The following is a 19,432-nucleotide window of genomic DNA, read 5'->3' on the forward strand; positions in this document are numbered from 1 at the left end:
TAGTCCACACCCTTCAAAAAATTAAGCCATAGCTATTTTCTGCCACATAGTCTAGCACTTCTTTATCCTTCTACAAACTGTCCTCCCTGATAGACATCTCTGAACCAGCATTTGCAGAACAGAAGCTAGGAATGGTAAGCTCCATATTTCCAAAGGTTAGGTTCACACCTATTCAGTTGGCGTTTGATCCGTTTCTGCAGTACTACTTGGACCTTGAAGAAGGGGACATACCTTGAAAGCTCGTCCTCAAAATTGTATGCTAGTGCAAATAAAAAAAGTATCACGGACAGTACTCAATTGTTTTTGTCGCAATTGCACTAATACGGCTACAATCACCTCAGTTTTCCATTCATGCTGTACTTTGGCAATATGTTTATTGTAATGTTAATAAAACAATTGCAATTAGCAATATTGACTCTAGATGGGAGAGTTTTGTCATCATTTGGTATTGAAGTTTTAGTATCTCTTTGTAAACTGTTTCCATCGCCGGGCGCGGTGGCGTGCGTCTGTAATCCCAGCTACTTGGGAGGCTGAGGCTGTTGGATTGCTTGAGTCCAGGAGTTCTTGTCTATTCTGTGCTATGTTGAGTGGATGTCCATACTAAGATTGGTATCAATATGGTGGCTCTAGGGGAGCCTGGGGCTACCAGGTTGTCCTAAGGAAGGGTGAACCAGATCAGAAATGGAGCAGGTCAAAACCCCCATGCCGATCAGTAGTGGGATTACACCTGTGAATAGCCAGTGTAGAGCAGCCTGGATGATACAGTGGGACACAGCCTTATTTTTTCTTACACCTTTAATGTATCTTTTTTAATATACAGTAAATATATGTCACGGTCCCCCCTCCCTCGCTCCCCCCCCCTTTCCCTTTGCATGTACCTGCATGTAGCCCACAAAAAGTGGTGTGCTGGGCGCCAGGGAGCTGCCTCCTGTGCCAAGGATCACACCTCTTCTCGGCTGGGCACTGAGGAGTCTGCCACCCCACTGTGCCTGCGTGTGGATTCTCTACATGCAGGCCACCTAGGTGTCTCCGTGTGCCCCCTTCTCCGTGTCAGTGGTAAAAACGCTAAGTTTCAGAACAATGCAGGACCCCTTCATTAGTTATCACAGATTATCAATGCTGCAATCAATTGTAAAAGTCACCAATGTAAAATATTACAAAGAATAACCAAACAAATCAATAAATAAATAGTCCAAGAGGTCAGTTTCAGTCCCAGCGCTTGTAAAGCTGTGTAGGTGAAAAAGTCTGTGTCTCACTGTATTGTTCAGGCTGCACTACACTGGCTACATCTCAAGAATTCTGGGATAAATTCTCAGATTGCTGTTGCTTCATGCATTACTATGTAATATGGGGTCTGTTTTATTTTGTGATTTTTTTTTCAATGCAACTAAAAGATGATCTAATGTTACAGAAATCTTCAATATATCATATTTACTGTATATTAAAAAAAGATACATTAAAGGTGTAAAATAAGAAATACTGTGTCCTACTGTATCATCCAGGCTGCTCTACACTGGCTATTCACAGGTGCAATCCCACTACTGATTGGCACAGGGGTTTTGACCTGCTCCATTTCTGACCCGGGCTGGTTCACCCCTCCTTAGGACAACCGGGTAGCCCCAGGTTCCCCTAGAGCCACCATATTGATACCAACCTTAGTGTGGACACCTGCTCAACATAGCACAGAATAGACAAGAAATCCTGGACTCAAGCAATCCGACAGCTTCAGCCTCCCAAGTAGCTGGGATTACAGACGCACGCCACAACACCCTGCAATGGAAACAGTTTACAAAGAGATACTAAAACTTCAATACCAAATGATGACAAATCTCTGCCATCTAGAGTCAATATTGCTAATTGCAATCTGGGAATTCTATCAACACATTAAGGTGCAATAGGGTGGGGAAGGTGGTGGTGGGGGGTGGGGTGTAGTTGATTGCAGTCGCACAATATATATTAATGTGTGCATGGACAAAGCATACACAGTATAATTTCTTTTGCATCCTGGTACTGTTTTTTGGCGTCTGCCCTTATACGATAATTGCACCGCACAACTTGTTATTCTTCTTCAATGCTTAATTTTTTTGTTTTTTACTGTAACCCCCTGTTTTAGTCCACACCCTTCAAAAAATTAAGACATAACTATTTTCTGCCATATAGTCTAGCACTTCTTTATCATTCTACAAACTGTCCTCCCTGATAGACATCTCTGAACCAGCATTTGCAGAACACAAGCTAGGAATGGTAAGCTCCATATTTCCTAAGGCTAGGTCTCTGCAGTACTGCTTTCGTCCTCAAAATTGTACATTACTGCAAATAAAAAAAGTATCACAGACAGTACTCAATTGTTTTTGTCGCAAGTGCACTAATACGGCTACAATCACCTCAGTTTTCCATTCATGCTGTACTTTGAGAATATGTTTATTGTAATGTTAATAAAGCAATTGCAATAAGCAATATTGACTCTAGATGGGAGAGTTTTGTCATCATTTGGTATTGAAGTTTTAGTATCTCTTTGTAAGGTGTTTCCATCGCCGGGCGCAGTGGCGTGCGTCTGTAATCCCAGCTACTTGGGAGGCTGAGGCTGTCGGATTGCTTGAGTCCAGGAGTTCTGGTCTACTCTGTGCTATGTCGATCGGGTGTCCATACTAAGGTTGGTATCAATATGGTGGCTCCAGGGGAGCTTGGGGCTACCAGGTTGTTCAAAGGAGGGGTGAACCGGCCCAGGTCAGAAATGGAGCAGGTCAAAACCCCCATGCCGATCAGTAGTGGGATTGCACCTGTGAATAGCCAGTGTAGAGCAGCCTGGATGATACAGCAGGACACAGTCTTTTATTTACACCTTTAATGAATCTTTTTTTTAATATACAGTAAATATGATATATTGAAGATTTCTATAACATTAGGTCACCATTTAGATGCATCTAACTAGTACCAATCAGAGTGCCAAAGCATTGGTGAGATGTTTTGTGTGCATAGGTGGCCCCCGCCATCACAATATTGGATAACCCTCTGCTACATATTTGTATGAATGTAGCTTTGTGCTTACAACTGTTTTTAAATTAAAGAAAAACTTTCCTTAGTTTAGGTTCACACCTATGCATTTGCTGATGCGTTTTGCAGAAACACACAGCATTCCATTTAACATGATTTCCTATGGGACAGGTTCAAATCTCCGTATTTTCACCCGTTGCGAATTTTGGAAATGGTCTGATACTTTTTTCATTGGAGATGCTGCAGAAAGTATGTAGTGCATTTTTTATGTATTTTGAGTTTTAATCTGCCCAGCAACAAGTTGGGGGGAAAAAAATTCAAAACGCATAAAAAAAGCATGTGCAAAAATGCAAAAAACATCACAAGAAACACTGTAGAAATAGATCAAACACCAACTGCATAGGTGTGAACCTAGCCTTAGGAAATATGGAGGTTACCATTCCTAGCTTCTGTTCTGCAAATGCTGGTTCAGAGATGTCTATCAGGGAGGACAGTTTGTAGAAGGATAAAGAAGTGTTAGACTATGTGGCAGAAAATAGTTATGGCTTAATTTTTTGAAGGGTGTGGACTAAAACAGGGGGTTACAGTAAAAAAAAAAAAAGAAGGAGGCATTGAAGAAGCATAACAAGTTGTGCGGTGCAATTATCGTATAAGGGCAGACGCCAAAAAACAGTACCAGGATGCAAAAGAAATGATACTGTGTATGCTTTGTCCATGCACACATTAATATATACTGTGCGACTGCAATCAACTACACCCCACCCCCACCACCACCTTCCCCACCCTATCGCACCTTAATGTGTTGATAGAATTCCCAGTTTTCCATTCATGCTGTACTTTGGCAATATGTTTATTGTAATGTTAATAAAACAATTGCAATTAGCAATATTGACTCTAGATGGCAAAGTTTTGTCATCATTTGGTGTTGAAGTTTTAGTATCTCTTTGTAAGCTGTTGCCATTGCTGGGCGCGGTGGCGTGCGTCTGTAATCCCAGCTACTTGGAAGGCTGAGGCTGTCGGATTGCTTGAGTCCAGGAGTTCTGCTCTGTGCTATGTTGAGTGGGTGTCCACACTAAGGTTGGCATCAATATGGTGGCTCTAGGGGAGCCTGGGGCTACCAGGTTGTCCCAAGGAGGGGTGAACTGGCCCAGATCAGAAATGGAGCAGGTCAAAACCCCCATGCCAATCAGTAGTGGGATTGCACCTGTCAATAGCCAGTGTAGAGCAGCCTGGATGATACAGTGAGACACAATCTTTCTTATTTTACACCTTTAATGTATCTTTTTTTAATATACGGTAAATATGATATATTGAAGATTTCTTTAACATTAGATCATCTTTTAGTTGCATTTAAAAAAGCACAAAATAAAACTGACCCCATATTACATAGTAATGCATGATGGAACAGTAATCTGAGAATTTATCCCAGAATTCTTGAGATGTAGCCAGTGTAGTGCAGCCTGGACAATACAGTGAGACACAGACTTTTTCACCTACACAGCTTTACAACCGCTGGGACTGAAACTGACCACTTAGACTATTTATTGATTTGTTTGGGTATTGTTTGTAATATTTTGCATTGGTGACTTTTACAATTGATTGCAGCATTGATAATATGTGATAACTAATGAAGGGGTCCTGCATCATTCTGAAACTTAAAAGATCCATGGTGTGCTGGCGATATATTCTTTGATTGTGTTGCTCTCAGTCTCCTCCAAATTCCTTTTTCTTGCTTCTGTGATTTCACTTCCTCTTAGAAAGTGGCTACGTTCTTTCTCCATGGTCCCACTGTATGTAGGATTGCAGCCACTGTCTCTTGTCCACACCCCAGATGGACTATGGGATTTGTAGTGTGAATAGAGCAGTGACCACAAGTAACATGTTCCAAACAAACGGAAGTGAGCAGGGAAATGAGAGGCCTGGGAGCTCATGAAGGGTGTTACAAAGAGGTAGGAGAACAGAGAAAGAAATGATTTAGTGAAAAATAAATTACAGGGTCATGAGTGAAGAATGTGCTATTAGCAATAATGATATTAGATGACAGAGTTGAGCCATTATTTGGCTTTGAGCTGCTAATATCTCAGGGCAAGCAATGCCCATTGCAGAGTGCAGTGGCATACATCTGTAATCCCAGCTCCTTTGCTGGCAAAGACTCTCAGATTGCTTGAGTCCGGGAGTTCTTGGGAGCCTGGGGCTACCGGGTTGTTCTAAGGAGGGGTGAACCAGCCCAGGTCAAAACTCAGTTCTTTTCATTGATAGGAAATTCCTGGAAGAAAATTGCAAGACAGTTGCATATGAAATATTGTAATGTTAATAAAGCAATTGCAATTAGCAATATTGACTCTAGATGGCAGAGATTTGTCATCATTTGGTATTGAAGTTTTAGTATCTCTTTGTAAACTGTTTCCATCGCCGGGCGCGGTGGCGTGCGTCTGTAATCCCAGCTACTTGGGAGGCTGAGGCTGTTGGATTGCTTGAGTCCAGGAGTTCTGGTCTACTCTGTGCTGTGTTGAGGAGGTGTCCACACTAAGGTTGGTATCAATATGGTGGCTCTAGGGGAGCCTGGGGCTACCAGGTTGTCCTAAGGAGGGGTGAACCGGCCCAGATCAGAAATGGAGCAGGTCAAAACCCCCATGCCAATCAGTAGTAGGATTGCACCTGTGTAGAGCAGCCTGGATGATACAGTGGGACACAGAATTATTTTTTCTTACAAGTTTAATGTATCTTTTTTAATATACAGTAAATATATGTCAGGGTCCCCCCTCCCTCTCTTCCCCCCCCCCTTCCCCATTGCATGTACCTGCACGTAGCCCACATAAAGTGGTGTGCTGGGCACCAGGGAGCTGCCTCCTGTGCCGAGGATCACACCTCTTCTCGGCCGGGCGCTGAGAAGTCTGCCGCCTCACTTTGCCTGCGTGTGGATTCTCTACATGCAGGCCGCCTAGGTGTCTTTGTGTGCCCCCTTCTCCATGTCAGTGGTAAAAACGCTTAGTTTCAAAACGATGCAGGACCCCTTCATTAGTTATCACAGATTATCAATGCTGCAATCAATTGTAAGTGGGATTGCACCTGTGAATAGCCAGTGTAGAGCAGCCTGGATGATATTAGATCATCTTTTAGTTGCATTTAAAAAAGCACAAAATAAAACAGACCCCATATTACATAGTAATGCATGATGGAACAGCGATCCGAGAATTTATCCCAGAATTCTTGAGATGTAGCCAGTGTAGTGCAGCCTGGACAATACAGTGAGACACAGACTTTTTCACCTTCACAGCTTTACAAGCACTGGGACTGATACTGACCACTTAGACTATTTATTGATTTGTTTGGGTACTGTTTGTAATATTTTGCATTCGTGGCTTTTACAATTGATTGCAGCATTGATAATATGTGATAACTAATGAAGGGGTCCTGCATCATTCTGAAACTTAGTGTTTTTACCACTGTGATGTGATCTCTTTAATTAATACTTGAATATTATTTTAAAGATCCATGGTGTGCTGGCGATATATTCTTTGATTGTGTTGCTCTCAGTCTCTTCTAAATTCCTTTTTCTTGCTGCTGTGATTTCACTTCCTCTTAGAAGGTACCTACGTTTTTTCTCCATGGCCCCACTGTATGTAGGATTGCAGCCACTGTCTCTTGTCCACACCCCAGATGGACTATGGGATTTGTAGTGTGAATAGAGCAGTGACCACAAGTAACATGTTCCAAACAAACGGAAGTGAGGAGAGAAATGAGAGGCCTGGGAGCTTATGAAGGCTGTTACAAGGAGGTAGGAGAACAGAGAAAGAAATGATTTATTGAAAAATAGATTACAGGGTCATGAATGAAGAATGTGCTATTAGCAATAATGATATTAGATGACAGAGTTGAGCCATTATTTGGCTTTGAGCTGCTAGTATCTCAGGGCAAGCAATGCCCTTCGCAGGGTGCAGTAGTGTGCGTCTGTAATCCCAGCTCCTTTGCTGGCAAAGACTATCAGATTGCTTGAGTCTGGGAGTTCTTGGGAGCCTGGGGCTACCGGGTTGTTCTAAGAAGGGATGAACCAGCCCAGATGAAAACTCAGTTCTATTCATTGATAGGAAATTCCTGGAAGAAAATTGCAAGACACCTACATACAACTAATAAAATATGGAGGTTACCATTCCTAGCTTCTGTTCTGCAAATGCTGGTTCAGAGATGTCTATCAGGGAGGACAGTTTGTAGAATGATAAAGAAGTGCTAGACAATGTGGCAGAAAATAGTTATGGCTTAATTTTTTGAAGCGTGTGGACTAATAAAAGGGGTTTACAGTACAAAAAAAAAAAAAGTAAAAAGTAGACATTGAAGAAGCATAACTAGTTGTGCGGTGCAATTATCAAATAAAAAAAACTCCAAAAGACAGTATCAGGATGCAAAAGAAATGATACTGTGTATGCTTTGTCAATGCAAACATTAATATATACTGTGCAACTGCAATCAACTACACCCCACCCCCCACCACCACCTTCCCCACCCTATCGCACCTTAATGTGTTGATAGAATTCCCAGTTTTCCATTCATGCTGTACTTTGGCAATATGTTTATTGTAATGTTAATAAAACAATTGCAATTAGCAATATTGACTCTAGATGGCAGAGTTTTGTCATCATTTGGTATTGAAGTTTTAGTATCTCTTTGTAAACCTTTTCCACCGCCGGGTGTTGTGGCGTGCGTCTGTAATCCCAGCTACTTGGGAGGCTGAGGCTGTTGGATTGCTTGAGTCCAGGAGTTCTGGTCTATTCTGTGCTATGTTGAGTGGGTGTCCACACTAAGGTTGGTATCAATATGGTGGCTCTAGGGGAGTCTGGGGCTACCAGGTTGTCCTAAGGAGGAGTGAACCGGCCCAGGTCAGAAATGGAGCAGGTCAAAACCCCCATGCCGATCAGTAGTGGGATTGCACCTGTGAATAGCCAGTGTAGAGCAGCCTGGATGATACAGTGGGACACAGCCTTATTTTTTCTTACACCTTTAATGTATCTTTTTTAATATACAGTAAATATATGTCACGGTCCCCCCTCCCTCGCTCCCCCCCCCCCTTTCCCTTTGCATGTACCTGCATGTAGCCCACAAAAAGTGGTGTGCTGGGCGCCAGGGAGCTGCCTCCTGTGCCAAGGATCACACCTCTTCTCGGCTGGGCACTGAGGAGTCTGCCGCCCCACTGTGCCTGCGTGTGGATTCTCTACATGCAGGCCACCTAGGTGTCTCCGTGTGCCCCCTTCTCCGTGTCAGTGGTAAAAACACTAAGTTTCAGAACAATGCAGGACCCCTTCATTAGTTATCACAGATTATCAATGCTGCAATCAATTATAAAAGTCACCAATGTAAAATATTACAAAGAATAACCAAACAAATCAATAAATAAATAGTCCAAGTGGTCAGTTTCAGTCCCAGCGCTTGTAAAGCTGTGTAGGTGAAAAAGTCTGTGTCTCACTGTATTGTCCAGGCTGCACTACACTGGCTACATCTCAAGAATTCTGGGATAAATTCTCAGATTGCTGTTGCTTCATGCATTACTATGTAATATGGGGTCTGTTTTATTTTGTGATTTTTTTTCAATGCAACTAAAAGATGATCTAATGTTACAGAAATCTTCAATATATCATATTTACTGTATATTAAAAAAAGATACATTAAAGGTGTAAAATAAGAAAGACTGTGTCCCACTGTATCATCCAGGCTGCTCTACACTGGCTATTCACAGGTGCAATCCCACTACTGATTGGCACAGGGGTTTTCACCTGCTCCATTTCTGACCCGGGCTGGTTCACCCCTCCTTAGGACAACCGGGTAGCCCCAGGTTGCCCTAGAGCCACCATATTGATACCAACCTTAGTGTGGACACCCGCTCGACATAGCACAGAATAGACAAGAACTCCTGGACTCAAGCAATCCAACAGCCTCAGCCTCTCAAGTAGCTGGGATTACAGACGCACGCCACTGCACCCGGCAATGGAAACAGTTTACAAAGAGATACTAAAACTTCAATACCAAATGATGACAAATCTCTGCCATCTAGAGTCAATATTGCTAATTGCAATCTGGGAATTCTATCAACACATTAAGGTGCAATAGGGTGGGGAAGGTGGTGGTGGGGGGTGGGGTGTAGTTGATTGCAGTCGCACAATATATATTAATGTGTGCATGGACAAAGCATACACAGTATAATTTCTTTTGCATCCTGGTACTGTTTTTTGGCGTCTGCCCTTATACGATAATTGCACCGCACAACTTGTTATTCTTCTTCAATGCTTAATTTTTTTGTTTTTTACTGTAACCCCCTGTTTTAGTCCACACCCTTCAAAAAATTAAGACATAACTATTTTCTGCCATATAGTCTAGCACTTCTTTATCATTCTACAAACTGTCCTCCCTGATAGACATCTCTGAACCAGCATTTGCAGAACAGAAGCTAGGAATGGTAAGCTCCATATTTCCTAAGGCTAGGTTTCTGCAGTACTGCTTTCATCCTCAAAATTGTACGTTACTGCAAATAAAAAAAGTATCACAGACAGTACTCAATTGTTTTTGTCGCAAGTGCACTAATACGGCTACAATCACCTCAGTTTTCCATTCATGCTGTACTTTGGCAATATGTTTATTGTAATGTTAATAAAGCAATTGCAATTAGCAATATTGACTCTAGATGGGAGAGTTTTGTCATCATTTGGTATTGAAGTTTTAGTATCTCTTTGTAAGGTGTTTCCATCGCCGGGCGCAGTGGCGTGCGTCTGTAATCCCAGCTACTTGGGAGGCTGAGGCTGTCGGATTGCTTGAGTCCAGGAGTTCTGGTCTACTCTGTGCTATGTTGATCGGGTGTCCACACTAAGGTTGGTATCAATATGGTGGCTCTAGGGGAGCCTGGGGCTACCAGGTTGTTCTAAGGAGGGGTGAACCGGCCCAGGTCAGAAATGGAGCAGGTCAAAACCCCCATGCCGATCAGTAGTGGGATTGCACCTGTGAATAGCCAGTGTAGAGCAGCCTGGATGATACAGCAGGACACAGTCTTTTATTTACACCTTTAATGAATCTTTTTTTTAATATACAGTAAATATGATATATTGAAGATTTCTATAACATTAGGTCACCATTTAGATGCATCTAACTAGTACCAATCAGAGTGCCAAAGCATTGGTGAGATGTTTTGTGTGCATAGGTGGCCCCCGCCATCACAATATTGGATAACCCTCTGCTACATATTTGTATGAATGTAGCTTTGTGCTTACAACTGTTTTTAAATTAAAGGAAAACTTTACTTAGTTTAGGTTCACACCTATGCATTTGCTGATGCGTTTTGCAGAAACACACAGCATTCCATTTAACATGATTTCCTATGGGACAGGTTCACATCTCCGCATTTTCACCCGGTGCGAATTTTGGAAATGGTCTGATACTTTTTTCATTGGAGATGCTGCAGAAAGTATGTAGTGCATTTGTTATGTATTTTGCGTTTTAATCTGCCCAGCAACAAGTTGGGGGGAAAAAAATTCAAAACGCATAAAAAAAGCATGTGCAAAAATGCAAAAAACATCACAAGAAACACTGTAGAAATAGATCAAACACCAACTGCATAGGTGTGAACCTAGCCTTAGGAAATATGGAGGTTACCATTCCTAGCTTCTGTTCTGCAAATGCTGGTTCAGAGATGTCTATCAGGGAGGACAGTTTGTAGAATGATAAAGAAGTGTTAGACTATGTGGCAGAAAATAGTTATGGCTTAATTTTTTGAAGGGTGTGGACTAAAACAGGGGGTTACAGTAAAAAAAAAAAAGAAGGAGGCATTGAAGAAGCATAACAAGTTGTGCGGTGCAATTATCGATTAAGGCAGACGCCAAAAAACAGTACCAGGATGCAAAAGAAATGATACTGTGTATGCCTTGTCCATGCACACATTAATATATACTGTGCAACCGCAATCATCTACACCCCACCCCCCACCACCACCTTCCCCACCCTATCGCACCTTAATGTGTTGATAGAATTCCCAGTTTCCCATTCATTCTGTACTTTGGCAATATGTTTATTGTAATGTTAATAAAACAATTGCAATTAGCAATATTGACTCTAGATGGGAGAGTTTTGTCATCATTTGGTATTGAAGTTTTAGTATCTCTTTGTAAACTGTTTCCATCGCCGGGCGCGGTGGCGTGCGTCTGTAATCCCAGCTACTTGGGAGGCTGAGGCTGTCGGATTGCTTGAGTCCAGGAGTTCTGTGCTATGTTGAGTGGGTGTCCACACTAAGGTTGGTATCAATATGGTGGCTCTAGGGGAGCCTGGGGTTGCCAGGTTGTCCTAAGGAGAGGTGAACCGGCCCAGGTCAGAAATGGAGCAGGTCAAAACCCCCATGCCAATCAGTAGTGGGATTGCACCTGTGAATAGCCAGTGTAGAGCAGCCTGGATGATACAGTAGGACACAGCCTTTTTTTTTTTACAACTTTAATGTATCTTTTTTTAATATACAGTAAATATGATATATTGAAGATTTCTGTAACATTAGATCATCTTTTAGATGCATTTAAAAAGCACAAAATAAAACAGACCCCATATTACATAGTAATGCATGATGGAACAGCGATCCGAGAATTTATCCCAGAATTCTTGGGATGTAGCCAGTGTAGTGCAGCCTGGACAATACAGTGAGACACAGACTTTTTCACCTACACAGCTTTACAACCGCTGGGACTGAAACTGACCACTTAGACTATTTATTTATTGATTTGTTTGGTTATTCTTTGTAATATTTTACATTGGTGACTTTTACAATTGATTGCAGCATTGATAATCTGTGATAACTAATGAAGTGGTCCTGCATTATTCTTAAACTTAGCATTTTTACCACTGTGATGTGATCTCTTTAATACTTGAATATTATTTTGAAGATCCATTGTGTGCTGGCGATATATTCTTTGATTGTGTTGCTCTCAGTCTCCTTCAAATCTCCAAATTCCTTTTTCTTGCTGCTGTGATCCCACTTCCTGCTAGAAGGTGGCTACGTTCTTTCTCCATGGTCCCACTGTATGTAGGAATGCAGCCACTGTCTCTTGTCCAGTTGTCAGCTCCCAGGCCTCTTATTTCCCTCCTCACTTCCAATTGTTTGGAACATGTTACTTGTGGTCACTGCTCTATTCACAACACAAATCCCATAATCCATCTGGGGATGGACTATGGGATGTGTGGTGTCAATAGAGCAGTGATCACAAGTAACATGATCCAAACAAACAGAAGTGTGGAGGGAAATGAGAGGCCTGGGAGCTCACAAAGGGTGTTACAAGTAGGTAGAATAACAGAGAACAGCGAAAGAAATGATTTGTTGAAAAATAGATTACAGGGTCATTAACCGCTTCCCCCCTTCAGTATAGCAGAAATACTGCTTGTCAGTTAAAGTAATACAGTGCTGTATCACAAGAAATGGCCTGGTCAGGAAGGGGGGTAAATCCTCTGGAGGGCAAGTGGTTAATGAAGAATGTGCTATTAGCAATAATGACTTTGGATTATTATTATTATACAGTATTTATATAGCGCCAATAGTTTGCTCAGCTTTGTACATTATAGTGGGAGACAATACAGCAACAATACAATGCGATACACGAGAGGTTCGAGGGCGATGCTCCTTGGAGCTTACAATCTAGGAGGGAGGGGAGAGTGGTACAGGAGGATGACAGAGTTGAGACATTATTTGGCTTTGAGCTGCTAGTATCTCAGGGCAAGCAACACCTTCCACAGCGTGCAGTGGCGTGCATCTGTAATCCCAGCTCCTTTGGTGGCAGAGACTCTCAGATTGTTTGAGTCCAGGAGTTCTGGTCTCTCCTGTGCTATTTTGGGGAGCCTGGGGCTACCTGGTTGTTCTAAGGAGGGGTGAACCAACCCAGGTCAAAACCCGGTGCTTTTCATTGATAGGAAATCCCTGGAAGAAAATAGCAAGACAGTTACATTAGCCAGACATTGTATCAGGGATCCAGAGCTACATTTGTTTCACCTCCCTGTGAATCCCCTCTACACCCCTCACTTCTAATGTGTTAATAATATTCCTAGTTTTGCATTCATGCTGTACTTTAGTAACATGTTTATTGTAATGCTAGTGAATCACTCACAATTACCAATATTTAAACTAGATGGCTGGGCGGAGACATCACTTGGCTTTTGAGCTTCTAGTATCTCAGAGCAATTCATTACCCTTGCCAGGTGTAGTGGTGTGCATCTGTAATCTCAGCTACATGCAATGAGGCTGTCGGTGTTGCTCGTGTTCACGAGTTCTAATTTTCTCTGTGCAATGTTGAGCGGGTATCCACACTAAGTTCATTATCAATATGGTGGTTCTAGGAGAAGGGTTGAACCATCCTAGGTCAGAAAACCCCCATACTTTTCAGTAGTGGGATTGCACCTGTGACTAGCCCGTGTAGAGCAGCCTGCATGATACAGTGGGACACAGTCTAGTTTTTTTCTTACACCTTTAATGTATCTTTTTTAATATACAGTAAATATGATATATTGAAGATTTCTATAACATTAGATCATCTTTTAGATGCATTTTAAAATAAGCACAAAATAAAACAGACCTCATATTACATAGTAATGCATGAGGAACAGCGATCCGAGAATTTATCCCAGAATTCATGAGAGGTAAACGATTCTGGCAATATTCCAGCATTGCTGGGTCTTATCTGCCAAGTTCCCCGGTTATGCTGATGATCAGCTCTAATGAAGTGCCTGAATGACATTTATCAGACAAATTGGTGACAGTATAAGGCACCTAACTAGTGCCAATCAGAGTGCCAAAGCATTGGTGAGATGTTTTCTGTGCATAGGTGGCCCCTGCCATCACAATATTGGACAACCTTCTGCTACATATTTGTATGAATGTAGTTTTGTGCTTACAACTGTTTTTTCAATTAAAGGAAAACTTTCCTTAGTTTAGGTTCACACCTATGCGTTTTCCACTGCATTTTACAGAAACGCACAGCAGTCCATTTAACATGATGTCCTATGGGACAGGTTCATATCTCCACGTTTTCACTCGGTGCGTATTTTGTAAATGGTCTGAGACTTTTTTCAATGCAAAATGTTGCATTTTTGGTTCTATAGACTTCAATGGAGATTCTGCAGAAGAACATGTAGTGCATTTTTTATGCATTTTGCATTTTAATCTGCCCAGCAACAAGTTGGCGGAAAAACGCAAAATGCATCAAAAACACAGGTGCAAAAACCGAAAACACACCACAAAGGAAACACTGCAGAAACGGATCAAACGCCAACTGCATAGGTGTGAACCTAGCCTTAGGAAATATGGAGGTTACCATTCCTAGCTTCTGTTCTGCAAATGCTGGTTCAGAGATGTCTATCAGGGAGGACAGTTTGTAGAATGATAAAGAAGTGCTAGACTATATGGCAGAAAATAGTTATGGCTTAATTTCTTAAAGGGTGTGGACTAAAACGGGGTTACAGTAAAAAAAAAAAAAAAAATGAGGCATTGAAGAAGCACAACAAGTTGTGCGGTGCAATTATCGATTAAGGCAGACGCCAAAAAACAGTACCAGGATGCAAAAGAAATGATACTGTGTATGCTTTGTCCATGCACACATTAATATATACTGTGCATTCGCAATCAACTACACCCCACCCCCACCACCACCTTCCCCACCCTATCGCACCTTAATGTGTTTATAGAATTCCCAGTTTTCCATTCATGCTGTACTTTGGCAATATGTTTATTGTAATTTCCTAGATTGTAAGCTCGAAAGAGCAGGGCCCTCGAACCCCTCGTGTATTGCATTGTATTGTTACTGTACTGTCACATGTTCTGTCCCCCTTTGTATTGTACAGCGCTGAGTGAACTGTTGGCGCTTTATAAATACTGTATAATAATAATGTTAATAAAACAATTGCAATTAGCAATATTGACTCTAGATGGCAGAGTTTTGTCATCATTTGGCTTGGACGTTTTAGTATCTCTTTGTAAACTGTTTCCATCGCTGGGCGCAGTGGCGTGCGTCTGTAATCCCAGCTACTTGGGAGGCTGAGGCTGTCGGATTGCTTGAGTCCAGGAGTTCTGGTCTACTCTGTGCTATGTTGAGTGGGTGTCCACACTAAGGTTGGTATCAATATGGTGGCTCTAGGGGACCCTGGGGCTACCAGGTTGTCCCAAGGAGGAGTGAACCGGCCCAGGTCAGAAATGGAGCAGGTCAAAACCCCCATACCGATCAGTAGTGGGATTGCACCTGTGAATAGTCAGTGTAGAACAGCCTGGATGATAAAGTGGGACACATTTTTTTTTTTCTTACACTTTTAATGTATCTTTTTTAATATACAGTAAATATGATATATTGAAGATTTCTGTAAAATGAGATCATCTTTTAGATGCATTTAAAAAAGCACAAAATAAAACAGACCCCATATTACATAGTAATGCATGATGGAACAGCGATCCGAGAATTTATCCCACAATTCATGAGAGGTAAATGATTCTGGCAATATTCCAGCATTGCTGGGTCTTATCTGCCAAGTTCCCCGGTTATGCTGATGATCAGCTCTAATGAAGTGCCTGAATGGCATTTATCAGACAAATTGCTGACAGTATAAGGCACATAACTAGTGCCAATCAGAGTGCCAAAGCATTGGTGAGATGTTTTGTGTGCATAGGTGGCCCCCGCCATCACAATATTGGACAACCCTCTGCTACATATTTGTATGAATGTAGCTTTGTGCTTACAACTGTTTTTCAATTAAATGAAAACTTTGCTTAGTTTAGGTTCACACCTATGCGTTTTCCACTGCATTTTCCAGAAACACACAGCAGTCCATTTAACATGATTTCCTATGGGACCGGTTCATATCTTCACGTTTTCACCCTGTGCATTTTTTGGAAAGGGTCAGGGACTTTTTTCAATGCAAAATGTTGTGTTTTTGGTTCTATATATTTCCATGGAGACGCCGCCGAAAAGTATGCAGTACATTTTTGATGCATTTTGTGTTTTAATCTGCCCAGCAACAAGTTGGAGGAAAACACGCAAAACGCTTAAAAAATCCATGTTTCCAAAACTCAAAAAATACAGCAAAAAGCACTGCAGAAACGGATCAAACACCAACTGCATAGGTGTGAACCTAGCCTTAGGAAATATGGAGGTTACCATTCCTAGCTTCTGTTCTGCAAATGCTGGTTCAGAGATGTCTATCAGGGAGGACAGTTTGTAGAATGATAAAGAAGTGTTAGACTATGTGGCAGAAAATAGTTATGGCTTAATTTTTTGAAGGGTGTGGACTAAAACAGGGGGTTACAGTAAAAAAAAAAAAAGAAGGAGGCATTGAAGAAGCATAACAAGTTGTGCGGTGCAATTATCGTATAAGGGCAGACGCCAAAAAACAGTACCAGGATGCAAAAGAAATGATACTGTGTATGCTTTGTCCATGCACACATTAATATATACTGTGCAACTGCAATCAACTACACCCCACCCCCCACCACCACCTTCCCCACCCTATCACACCTTAATGTGTTGATAGAATTCCCAGTTTCCCATTCATGCTGTACTTTGGCAATATGTTTATTGTAATGTTAATAAAGCAATTGCAATTATCAATATTGACTCTAGATGGCAGAGTTTTGTCATCATTTGGTGTTGAAGTTTTAGTATCTCTTTGTAAGCTGTTTTCATTGCCGGGTGCAGTGGCGTGCATCTGTAATCCCAGCTACTTGGGAGGCTGAGGCTGTTGGATTGCTTGAGTCCCGGAGTTCTGCTCTACTCTGTGCTATGTTGAGTGGGTGTCCACACTAGGGTTGGCATCAATATGGTGGCTCTAGGGGAGCCTGGGGCTACCAGGTTGTCCTAAGGAGGGGTGAACCGGCCCAGGTCAGAAATGGAGCAGGTCAAATCCCCCATGCTGATCAGTAGTGGGATTGCACCTGTGAATAGCCAGTGTAGAGCAGCCAGGATGATATAGTGAGACACAGACATTCTTATTTTACACTTTTAATGTATCTTTTTTTAATATACGATAAATATGATATATTGAAGATTTCTTTAACATTAGATCATCTTTTAGTTGCATTTAAAAAAGCACAAAATAAAACAGACCCCATATTACATAGTAATGCATGATGGAACAGTAATCTGAGAATTTATCCCAGAATTCTTGAGATGTAGCCAGTGTAGTGCAGCCTGGACAATACAGTGAGACACAGACTTTTTCACCTACACAGCTTTACAACCGCTGGGACTGAAACTGACCACTTAGACTATTTATTGATTTGTTTGGGTATTGTTTGTAATATTTTGCATTGGTGACTTTTACAATTGATTGCAGCATTGATAATATGTGATAACTAATGAAGGGGTCCTGCATCATTCTGAAACTTAAAAGATCCATGGTGTGCTGGCGATATATTCTTTGATTGTGTTGCTCTCAGTCTCCTCCAAATTCCTTTTTCTTGCTTCTGTGATTTCACTTCCTCTTAGAAGGTGGCTACGTTCTTTCTCCATGGTCCCACTGTATGTAGGATTGCAGCCACTGTCTCTTGTCCACACCCCAGATGGACTATGGGATTTGTAGTGTGAATAGAGCAGTGACCACAAGTAACATGTTCCAAACAAACGGAAGTGAGGAGGGAAATGAGAGGCCTGGGAGCTCATGAAGGGTGTTACAAAGAGGTAGGAGAACAGAGAAAGAAATGATTTAGTGAAAAATAGATTACAGGGTCATGAGTGAAGAATGTGCTATTAGCAATAATGATATTAGATGACAGAGTTGAGCCATTATTTGGCTTTGAGCTGCTAGTATCTCAGGGCAAGCAATGCCCATTGCAGAGTGCAGTGGCATACATCTGTAATCCCAGCTCCTTTGCTGGCAAAGACTATCAGATTGCTTGAGTCCGGGAGTTCTTGGGAGCCTGGGGCTACCGGGTTGTTCTAAGGAGGGGTGAACCAGCCCAGGTCAAAACTCAGTTCTTTTCATTGATAGGAAATTCCTGGAAGAAAATTGCAAGACAGTTGCATATGAAATATTGTAATGTTAATAAAGCAATTGCAATAAGCAATGTTGACTCTAGATGGCAGAGTTTTGTCATCGTTTGGTATTGAAGTTTTAGTATCTCTTTGTAAACAGGTTCCATCGCCGGGCGTGGTGGCGTGCGTCTGTAATCCCAGCTACTTGGGAGGCTGAGGCTGTTTGATTGCTTGAGTCCAAGAGTTCTGGTCTACTCTGTGCTATGTTGAGGAGGTGTCCACACTAAGGTTGGTATCAATATGGTGGCTCTAGGGGAGCCTGGGGCTACCAGGTTGTCCTAAGGAGGGGTGAACCAGATCAGAAATGGAGCAGGTCAAAACCCCCATGCCAATCAGTAGTGGGATTGCACCTGTGAATAGCCAGTGTAGAGCAGCCTGGATGATACAGTGGGACACAGCCTTGTTTTTTCTTACACCTTTAATGTATCTTTTTTAATATACAGTAAATATATGTCAGGGTCCCCCCTCCCTCTCTTCCCCCCCCCCTTCCCCATTGCATGTACCTGCACGTAGCCCACATAAAGTAATGTGCTGGGCACCAGGGAGCTGCCTCCTGTGCCGAGGATCACACCTCTTCTGGGCCGGGCACTGAGAAGTCTGCCGCCTCACTTTGCCTGCGTGTGGATTCTCTACATGCAGGCCGCCTAGGTGTCTTTGTGTGCCCCCTTCTCCATGTCAGTGGTAAAAACGCTAAGTTTCAAAACGATGCAGGACCCCTTCATTAGTTATCACAGATTATCAATGCTGCAATCAATTGTAAGTGGGATTGCACCTGTGAATAGCCAGTGTAGAGCAGCCTGAATGATACAGTGGGACACAGTCTTTCTTATTTTACACCTTTAATGTATCTTTTTTTAATATACAGTAAATATGATATATTGAAGATTTCTATAACATTAGATCATCTTTTAGTTGCATTTAAAAAAGCACAAAATAAAACAGACCCCATATTACATAGTAATGCATGATGGAACAGCGATCCGAGAATTTATCCCAGAGTTCTTGAGATGTAGCCAGTGTAGTGCAGCCTGGACAATACAGTGAGACACAGACTTTTTCACCTTCACAGCTTTACAAGCACTGGGACTGATACTGACCACTTAGACTATTTATTGATTTGTTTGGGTATTGTTTGTAATATTTTGCATTCGTGACTTGTACAATTGATTGCACTATTGATAATCTGTGATAACTAATGAAGGGGTCCTGCATCATTCTGAAACTTAGTGTTTTTACCACTGTGATGTGATCTCTTTAATTAATACTTGAATATTATTTTAAAGATACATGGTGTGCTGGCGATATATTCTTTGATTGTGTTGCTCTCAGTCTCTTCCAAATTCCTTTTTCTTGCTGCTGTGATTTCACTTCCTCTTAGAAGGTGGCTACGTTCTTTCTCCATGGTCCCACTGTATGTA

At 41.9% G+C, this 19,432-nt stretch overlaps 12 non-coding genes and 1 pseudogene across 12 annotated transcripts; 11 read left to right on the plus strand and 2 right to left on the minus strand.

Moving 5' to 3' along the window:
* The first annotated feature begins 485 nt into the window (after positions 1 to 485).
* On the plus strand, positions 486 to 781 carry LOC149435646 (signal recognition particle RNA). Its single transcript, XR_016308446.1, has one exon.
* A 692-nt stretch (positions 782 to 1,473) lies between these two features.
* LOC149435647 (signal recognition particle RNA) lies at positions 1,474 to 1,774 on the minus strand. Its single transcript, XR_016308440.1, has one exon.
* Positions 1,775 to 2,533: 759 nt separating this feature from the next.
* On the plus strand, positions 2,534 to 2,834 carry LOC149435648 (signal recognition particle RNA). Its single transcript, XR_016308444.1, has one exon.
* Positions 2,835 to 3,956: 1,122 nt separating this feature from the next.
* LOC149435649 (signal recognition particle RNA) lies at positions 3,957 to 4,252 on the plus strand. The gene has a single exon (XR_016308432.1).
* Positions 4,253 to 5,405: 1,153 nt separating this feature from the next.
* Positions 5,406 to 5,695, plus strand: LOC149435650 (signal recognition particle RNA). The gene has a single exon (XR_016308383.1).
* A 1,979-nt stretch (positions 5,696 to 7,674) lies between these two features.
* LOC149435651 (signal recognition particle RNA) lies at positions 7,675 to 7,975 on the plus strand. Its single transcript, XR_016308412.1, has one exon.
* Positions 7,976 to 8,668: 693 nt separating this feature from the next.
* Positions 8,669 to 8,969, minus strand: LOC149435652 (signal recognition particle RNA). The gene has a single exon (XR_016308434.1).
* Positions 8,970 to 9,728: 759 nt separating this feature from the next.
* Positions 9,729 to 10,029, plus strand: LOC149435653 (signal recognition particle RNA). The gene has a single exon (XR_016308379.1).
* Positions 10,030 to 11,150: 1,121 nt separating this feature from the next.
* Positions 11,151 to 11,441, plus strand: LOC149435654 (signal recognition particle RNA). The gene has a single exon (XR_016308436.1).
* A 1,754-nt stretch (positions 11,442 to 13,195) lies between these two features.
* On the plus strand, positions 13,196 to 13,451 carry LOC149435655 (signal recognition particle RNA; annotated as a pseudogene).
* Positions 13,452 to 14,986: 1,535 nt separating this feature from the next.
* LOC149435656 (signal recognition particle RNA) lies at positions 14,987 to 15,287 on the plus strand. The gene has a single exon (XR_016308417.1).
* A 1,381-nt stretch (positions 15,288 to 16,668) lies between these two features.
* Positions 16,669 to 16,969, plus strand: LOC149435657 (signal recognition particle RNA). The gene has a single exon (XR_016308418.1).
* A 1,153-nt stretch (positions 16,970 to 18,122) lies between these two features.
* Positions 18,123 to 18,418, plus strand: LOC149435658 (signal recognition particle RNA). The gene has a single exon (XR_016308439.1).
* Positions 18,419 to 19,432: the final 1,014 nt, after the last annotated feature.

This window comes from Staurois parvus, unplaced genomic scaffold (assembly GCF_062004578.1).
Source record: "Staurois parvus isolate SC_StPar_1 unplaced genomic scaffold, SC_StPar_1.0 ptg001483l, whole genome shotgun sequence".
Lineage (NCBI taxonomy): Eukaryota > Metazoa > Chordata > Amphibia > Anura > Ranidae > Staurois > Staurois parvus.